The following is a 9096-nucleotide window of genomic DNA, read 5'->3' as shown; positions in this document are numbered from 1 at the left end:
ATACACACACACACATATACACATACACATTTGGTAAGTGTGACACATCATAGACCAGACAAATGCCTAGCAGTGAGTCCTAGAATTAGGCGTAGTTACCCACCTTGCCTTGGGAAGCCCTGGACGATGGCCAGATTGTCCCATTTTTAACAGGATCACAAGAGGAGACAGAGGAGCCAGGGACTGGGTCACACACACATAGTTTCTCCCTCAAAGGTTACACATCAGAAACTTGAGGACCACTGAGGCCAGGTGTGTTTTACTAGCTCAGTTGCCCCCACAAAAAGAAGGCATTGGGCATCGGGAAGATAAAGAAGTATGTCCCTTAACAAGGAGCCTCAGAAAGCACCAAAGGGTGGCCCGTGGTCAAAGGAACTCAGTGGCCTCTTTACCACTAAAGCGGGAAGCTTTGGCTCTAGGGTATCCAAAAAAGCAGGCGAAGCAGGGCATCGAGGGCTCAGGTGGTAAGCAACAGAAAGAAATCAGGTGCACCCCCAAATACTTGAGAAGAATCTCCCCAATCTCTTCTGAAGGGTAGAAACCGAGGGAAAACTTCCTAAATCAGTCTACAAGACTAGCATTGCCCTAACATGAAAACCAAAGGCATCACAAGCAGAGGAAACTACAGACCATTGTGTCTCATGAACATAGATGCAAAACCCTCAAATAGTCCCAAATTGCATTTAGAAATGTATAAAAACAACTACATACCATAATCAAGTAGAATTTTATCCCAGGTGAGCAAAGCCGTCTCAACTTTCAAAAATCTATTGATGTCATCCATAAAGATCTATTAAAACAATAAAATAAATATATACTTGCAATTTCCCCCAAATTAACATCATCCATCACTCCAGTAGACTAATAAAAAAAAATCACACAGTCAAATGAACAGGTGCTATTTGTTTACCGATAACTGTGCTTCTCAGCATTTATCCGAAGGAGCTGAAGACTTCCGTACAGTGGGAAACCTGAGCACGGATATTTGTAGCGGCTTGGCTCATAACTGTGAAAACTTAGAAGCAATCGAGATAGCTTCTGAAGATGAATAAAAAATACAGTGTGGTAATCCAAACACGGGAGTTATTCAGCAGCAAAAAGAAATGAGCCATCAAGCTACAAAAGGTCCCGCTCCACGATACTCTGGTTACCAGTGGGGAGGCGTCACGAGCCAGAGCTGCGAGAGGCTGGGGTGGGTCGGCAGGGAAGACACTCATGATGCCCTCCTAATGGGGACAGAGACTGGTCGGAACCCGGGGACGCGACACCACCACAGCTGATCCCAGGGTGGGCTGCGGGCTTCAGTGACCATGCTGTGTCCCAGCAGGCTGATCAGTTGTAAAGAGAGTCCCTGTCTGGCAGGGCGTGTGGATGACCAGGAGGCCGTGCATGCGTCTGGTCAGTGCTGGCCTGGTTTGCAGGAGTAGGGACCTCTGTCTTCTCAGTTTAAAAGAGATCAGGTCAAATAGAGGGACAAAGAAATCTATGGCGCTTGAATTTTGGAGAGAGGAAGTGTCAAGGAGTCCTGTTATTAACTTAGTCAACCGTCTGTGACCGAGGTCGGTCTCTGGATCAAGGTGAGGGCTCTCCCTCCACAGCTAATTAGGTTAGTTTTTATTTTCCAGCTTCCTAACAGCCTGAGAGGGGGTCCAGGTTCCCAGTGGACTTCATCCCTTCTGAACAGGAGGATTCCAGCTCCCGCTAAGAGAACACTGAGATAATGCTAGGTGTATAAATATCGCATTAATTCAGACAGGACAGATTTATCGCTCAAGATTACTTTCTGTGTTTCATTACATGTACACATGCCGCAAGGGAAGTTTTAACTTTCCACGAATCTTTCAATTGAAAAGATGAATATTAGTCTATTCTCTGGTTGTATGCACCTCTGAAAAATACTGCCACAGGATCCGTGGCAGCATTTCAGTATAATTTTTCAAACCTCACCGTAAGATATCATCAGTTTCTTTCTCTGACAGTGTAAAAAAATGATCAGCAAAAACATTGAAGAATTTCTTTGCAGTTTGGTCCTTTAAAAAAACTTAAGTATTTTGTCCTGAACCTTAAAAAGGATAATCCTTCAATGCTGAAATGATAGATTGTTTATTCAATTTTGAAATATACCAATTAATTCTAAGTAATTGAAGTAATCAAGTCCCAGAGAAATGTTCTCTTTTTATCCCTAACTTTCAAAGTACAAACATTTTGTTGTTGTTGCTGTTTTAAAATCACTGTGCGTTAGCACAACGTGAGTAGAGTTTTGCGTTCACCGACCATTTTTTAACACATCTCACTGCAAAGATGCACATATACTGGTAAAATTTCACCATGGTAAAATTTGGGGTTTTCTCCAACTTGGATCAAGATTGTCAAGCATATTGTCAATTATGGGTTATTCTCTGTGAATAAAAATATTTGAAAAACACTCTGTGTGCACTGTTGATATGGATCCCAGTAGCTCTTATGTTGCCTTTGTGGCTCACAAAATTATTTTAATTTTAATTTGAAAAGATTTATCTGATGTTGCAAGCTTTCCTTCAGTGATAAAAAAAAATCATCAAACACATCTGTCATATGGCACTGTTCATATTACATATCTGTGGTTTTATCCAAACGTAAAGCAAAAGATGCTAGAGATTTATGCTTAGTGATTTCTCTTTACAGTCTTGTCATTGCTAATATAGAACATACCAAAGTGCTTCTTGATTCAGGAATTCTCAGAAGGGTTATGATGATCCGTACACATTTTGAGTAACAACTCTGTACTTCTGGACCCTTCTCTACACTTAGATATAAAATTCACGCAATATACTAGAAAGTGCTATTCAGTGCAAGGCCTACACCTAGACCGTGGCTGGATTTCCAGAGAGGTTGCTATCTCATGTAAAAATGCCACGATTCTCCGGCTGCACCACTGATTGCAAAGTTTTAAGATGGAAGCAAATGTACTGAGATTTCATAAAATTCATTTTCAGATACTTGTTACTATTTTCTTATACTTTTTCATTTTTTGGCTGAAGATTTGCTTTTCACTCTACATTATATGGAGAATTTTCCACAGCTTATATTTATAACATCATTACCATTTTCATTACTTTTATGTTTCAAATAATGACTTTGAACCAGTGGTATCGTTAAAAAGGATATTTTGTAACATAACAATATAGTAACATTAAAAATAAAAAATTTAGTGACAAAACAATTCCACAGCTTATGTAAATGACAGGAAGTATACAATGGCTTTGTGGTATACATAAATGTTTGAGAATGTAATGTTTTAAGAAACAATGGGAGTTCTATAAAAATATAAATAATTCTAATCAAGTTCAAATGCATGAACAAAATTGTTCCTTGCTGCCGTCTCTGCTGCTGTGAACTAACTACCTGCTCACCGCGGACTGCTCAGGTTGGTAGAGCGCTCTCAGCACCCAGAGGGAGGAGGCCGTAGCCAGGAGGGCGGAAGCTGCGGCAGATGTGGCCAGCAGCCTTCTTGGGGATACTCGTGAGGGGGGCAAAAGAAGAGTCCCCAAAGAGACTTTCTGTGTGACCAGAAATCCAAGTGCAGGAATTAGCATCTAGAATTGCAGTACACCACAGGCTACATTCATAGTCACGGCTAGGCACAGATTTTTAATAAAGCAGTGGTAGCAGGAATAACTTGCCAGATCATCACAGAGTATTAGCAAAGATTTTCAGCCTCTGCATGCTTCTCCATACCCTTTGCATTGTTCGGTCCAAAAGGGGGTCGTTCTTATCTTACTTTAAGTGGGGTGACAGCGCTGAGTTTGCCTAATTAGGAATTGGATATGAAGCGGGGAGTTGCTTCGATCCCAGAAAACTGAATTCTCAGGCAATTCACAGAAAAGATTATATGGAAATATTGTTCCCTTATTAATAGTGAGAGACACACACCTTAAAACCACCATGATCCACCTGTCACACTGATCTGGTTTCAAACACCAGCAACCCCACGGCACTAACAGTTGACACACTTAAGTGACTCATCCCTGGGACCAGCACAAATCAGCTGCTTTGGAAGTCCGGAGGAATACGTCCTAAGGGGAAAGTGGGGCTATTTCTGACCCTGTGCTGTTACTGGGCACACACCCTCCCCGATCCTAGGACGAGCAGAAAAGGAACCCCATGCACCACGGCCTTAGCTCCCAGTTCAAATACATGCAGCCACACCCACCTGCTTTTCATTCCTAATATGGCTCAGTGTTTCTTCTGTGTGTGTGTGTGTGTGTGTGTGTGTGTGTGATTGGGCTTGCTAATGTTGTTTAATTTATTAGTCTTTGGGAGATAACTGATTTGATCTTATCGCTATTTAAAATTTCATTCATTTTGACTTTCACCCTTACTACTTTTGTTCTTTCCCTTTCAGGGTTCTTCTCCATTTCTCTTTCATCTCCTTGAGTGCACCTGCTTCCAAAACTATTTTCAGTGCCCCTTGCTTCTCAGTTTGTGAGCTTTGAGTCTACGAATCTCCTGTGCAGCTACCTCAGTGGTGTCATAGGCTTTTTTTTTGTTGTTGTTGTTGTTGTTTGTTTTTTGTTTTTTTGAGACAGGGTCTCACTATGTAGTTGAGACTGACCTGAAACTCACTATGTAGCTCAGGCTGGTCTCAAACTCACAGTGATCCTCCTGCCTCAGCCTCCTGAGTGCTGGGATTACAGGCGTGAGCCACCACGCCCAGCCTGTCCTAGGCTTCTGAGTGCCCTGGATTCGTTGTTATATGAAGAATCCCACACAGTGACTTCTAATTCTATAATGGTCATTCTTCTCCAATCATGACTTGTAGTGTCTGTGTTCAGTTAACAAGTGAGTGTACCCTTAGATTGAGTGAGCCTTTTGTAGCTTTACTATAGATTTCTGAGTTTAGGGCATTAAGAGTACTTGTTCTTTGGTATTAGCTAAGGGCTCTGGAGTCACTGTTTTCGATGGCTTCCTCCCAACTGGAAACCAAGTATAGGCTCCATGGTGGTGAGTTTCTCCGTTAGCTCGAGTCTGACCTGTGGGTTCTTCAACGTCCTTCGCACTGTTTCCTCTGCTCAACCCATTTCTGAGAGAGACATCTGCATGTTGCTCTCTCTGACTAGGAGTTGTCCCTTTTCCTTTTAACCATGTTGAGTTTTTGCTGTACATAATTTGAAGTTCTTTGCCCAGCCACTTGCGGGTTCAAGGTATATTTTGGAACTTCTCCTATGCCTCTGACTTCTAGTTCATATTTTCTCTCCATCTTTTTGTTGCATTCTCAGTAATTTTACCACTCATTCCTTCTCTCTTTAGCTGTATCTAGTTTGATTTTAATCCAACCACTGAATTTTTAAAATTTTTCATGTCTGTATATTTTATTTCTTAAAGTTCTACTGGTCGCTATTTTAAAGCTTAAAACAGTTCTTCTGTTGCCCATTTATTAGCATTTATTGTTGCTTTATTAGTTTTCAGTATACTTACAGCTCTTCAGATTTACGATACTAGTTCCGCCTGTGGGGAAGAGGCCATTCTACTGTCACATTCCTCAAACTCCTCCTCATCTCGTGCATTTTGTATTTTTTGTGAATTCAGCTTTGTCAGGATCTAGTCATACTGCTTTCTCGTTTGGGGTCAGGAGAGAACACAGCCTCTATGTGGAGAACATTTCTTCAGGGTGGTTTGCATTCATGTCTCTATGGACCCTGGGGTTTCAGTCATGTTGGACTCATGTTATTTGTGGGCTCTCCACTAGGGCTTCTCACCGTGCAGATAGTATATTATTTAGTTTAGTATCTCATGAATGTCTTTGTTCCCTCCTCCTTTCCTGCCACTAGATCTGGAGGGATAGCTGTGGGATCCTGGACATGTTTTTGTCAGCAGCTTCGCTGTCTGTGCAGCAGGTCAGGCCTTACTTCCTTAGCTCTACGGGGACTCAGGAGGAACGATTTGTTAAATGTTGGACTAGAAGGTTATTACAGTCCACCTCTTCTCACCGCAGTGACTTCTGCTGTATTGTTTCACTTTTGTCCATGCCCACTGTCTTGGTTGACAGTGAGATGCTGGTGGTTCAGTGGTCGTGAAGCTCTGAGCTTTACATCTCAGATTCTCAATGACAGGCTGGACACTGCTGCTGGAGGAAGCACAGGAGGCTTATCAAAGCCTCTCTTCCCGGGCTTGGGACAGACTTGTCTCTGCGAACACTGGGCAGTGGTCAGGCCTGCTCCCTCCCTGTAGTCTCCTCCTGTCTTGGGATTCAGCCAGGCCTGGTGCCTTGTGAGAAGGAGTGGCAGTCACGGCCACCAGCCTGTTGGTGACTGATTATGGTTGCTTGATCTCAGCTGCAGCAAGAGGGCAGAAGTTGTTTGTGCACAACGTCTACGTCCAGCTGAGAACAAGTCTGAAACCAGGCTGCGAAGGAGCAGGGAGATTCTCATAGCAGCAACGGGTGGTGGGGGTGTCTTGTACACAGGGCAGCACTTTGTAAAGCAGCTACGGGGAGACTTACAAGGAATACGTGCATATACACACGCACAGGTGTGCACACTTCCTGGAGTTCACGGGACGTGAACTTCTCCTCACTGCTGCCTGCTCACAGGTCTCCCCTAGGAAACGATCCTGCTAAGCCCTGGCCGCCCTGGAAAGAGTGAGAACACAAATGAGCTGCAGGAACCCAGGACTCAGAGCCACCCCAATCGGAAGCTCTGCAGAGGCTTCCAGCACTGGCGAGGCCTGCGTGACGATGGCTCAGAAATCCCAGGAGGCTCCAGAAAGATGGGCCTGCATGTCACCTGCTTGTGTCTCCGCCATCCTGGGTGCGATCCCTGAGTTCTGAGAGTGTGGCCCATAGGTCACACGCCTGGGAGACACAGCCCTCTCATCTTCCACTCTCCTTTGGAATGGTTTTTGTCCTCTTTCTGCCCTGCTTCGCACACCTGCCCCGGCTCCGGGGTGAGCTGAGCGGCCTGAGATCTGTGGTCGGCAGCATGGGTCAGGGCCGAGGCTGTCCTCACATCAGAGGAAGAGCAGACGCCCAGAGCTCCTCTCTGGTTCCTCTGCTGGTTCCCAGGCTGCTCAACTGGATGTGGCTCAGGTTCTGCGTGCGAGGCGTCCGCTGGTGTGGACAGAGCTCAGCCCGTGCTTTCCTCAATCACGAAACCTCTGGCATTTGGACAACAGCACCAACCCTCAGGACCGGCCACTGGGAGCCATCTGCTCAGCAGGCAGAGAAACAGCTGCCCAGGAGGGGTGGCTGTGGGAACCCTGACCTCTGCTCCCTCGTCTGTGAGCCAGGAACCTACAGCCTTCGGGGTGCCGGCCCAGTTCCTGGGTGCATCCTCAAGGGGGGGGGTCTGTAGTCATGAAGTCGCCCCGTGTAGGTGCTCCCGGAGGCTGAGGTCACAGCAAGAGTCATTGTAATAGCAAAAGGAAAAGCCAAGCGGCTGGAGCGGCGAGATGTGGTCGCCTCAGGTCATGGAAACCCGGCAGCCAGAGCACAGGGGCCTGGAGTCTGGTGCGAATCTGAGGAGACTGAGAGAACCTGGGGGGTTTCTGATCCTCTGCATCTCTTCGGGTAGATGCTCTTCCCATCCCTCCAACACCGTAAGTCAGAGAGTAGCTGCCCCCCCTTTGCTCTGTGTGATTTAAATGCTAATAAAAATGATGGCAACCCATGGAACTTCTACTAAGCATATTCTGTGCATCAGATACATTTCCATTTTACACATTTTGCTTCATTACATTCTCACAAGTAGCCTATAAACTGTGTCTTAAATTTATTCCTACACTGAGGCGTGAAGAAACTCAGTGTCTTACCCAGGGTTTCGGGGCTATGGGGTCAGAAGGGGAACTGAGGACGCCGGGCTCAGGGCTGTGGCCCCTGCTGCTGCACTGTGACAGTGTCAGCTCGGACTGACGCACTGTGCCAGGCCCTAGCAACAAAGCAAAATAAGGTGAAATTGGGGGGTCTTGAAGATGAGGATCCTGCACTCACACCTGACAGCAAGAACTACCACGAAAGTCTCTGCTAAAATCACAGACCTACACAAAGGCCACTCCGACCTTACACAGCAATGCTTCTGCAAGGACACCTGTCCAGCCACCGGCCGCTTAATCTTGGGCAGACTCAATCTTGCTATTGCTTCTGGTAGCCAAGAATTTGTTGTTAGAACAAATCTGATGCAGCCCTCCTGGTTTTACCGTAGAAAACCTCCCTTGGTCTCTCTTGGATGCACACATGGTTACCAGGGCCTGCCTGCTCCCAGATAAATTTAATTTTGGAGAAATTCAATTTCATTGACCTTGTTCTAATGAAAATCACCACAACCTGGAGGTTAGGGCAGCTGGCTTGGATGATGGAGAAGACTGATGTTTCATGGCTGTCTTGGTCACTTTTCTTGTTACTGAGACAAAACACCTGACAGCCAGCGTTAAAGGAGGAAGGTTTACTTAGCTCACCGTTTGTAGAGGCTTCAGTCCACAGTCGGCTGGCTCCACAGCAGGGTGGTTCGACAGAAGGGATCACGGGGAACCAGTCCAAGGAGGGCAGAAGGCAGGAGGCAGGGAAGTAAAGTGAAAAGTGGCAGCAGCAGCCCTTTCTGCCCTTGTAATCTGTCCAGGCTACTCGCCCTTGGGCCCTAGCAGCCACCCCAAGGCTGAGGGTGGGCCTCCCTGCTAGCCACACCCAGAGCTATGCCAAGCCAATCACACACCGATTCCGGCACCAGGCAATCCAGACACAGCAGGCTCTGAAAAAGCCCCACCTGTGACTGCACGAGGCTTGGGGCCTGGCACTATCGACACAGCTGAATGCTGAGACGTAGGGAGTTAGGGTTGGCTTTTGCTTATTCAGCCAGTCGACTAATAAACCAATAGTCAACCAGTACTCGTTTCACATGTAGTTCTTAAAACGTGACTTGGTCTCAAGGCTCGGTAAGCAGCGCAGCTGTTAGGGGAGAGTAAATTCGGGAAGTAATGAAGGTGACATTGGAGAGGTTATGGAGCGGTGACGGTAAAAAAGCTGGGTCCTGGACAGGGCGGGGAGCTGCTGCCCCCTCCCCGCAGGCACCTCCTCTTGCACAGCACATTAGTGTTCCTGCTGCTTCTGTGCCTTGTGAGCAAGGT

At 46.2% G+C, this 9096-nt stretch overlaps 1 long non-coding RNA gene across 1 annotated transcript in view; it reads right to left on the bottom strand.

Annotated features, from left to right (window-relative positions):
* LOC117286158 overlaps positions 1–8725 on the bottom strand; it is a 10782-nt gene extending 2057 nt beyond the window's left edge. The window contains exons 1-2 of the long non-coding RNA XR_004517315.1: positions 8431–8725; positions 712–790 (exon numbers count right to left, since the gene is read on the bottom strand). This is a non-coding gene — a long non-coding RNA (uncharacterized LOC117286158). The remainder of the gene's footprint in view (positions 1–711; positions 791–8430) is intronic.
* Between the last annotated feature and the right edge of the window lie 371 nt (positions 8726–9096).

This window comes from Fukomys damarensis, unplaced genomic scaffold, assembly GCF_012274545.1.
Source record: "Fukomys damarensis isolate Sample0158 unplaced genomic scaffold, DMR_v1.0_HiC HiC_scaffold_15, whole genome shotgun sequence".
Lineage (NCBI taxonomy): Eukaryota > Metazoa > Chordata > Mammalia > Rodentia > Bathyergidae > Fukomys > Fukomys damarensis.
This window is presented reverse-complemented; position numbering and strand designations above follow the sequence as displayed.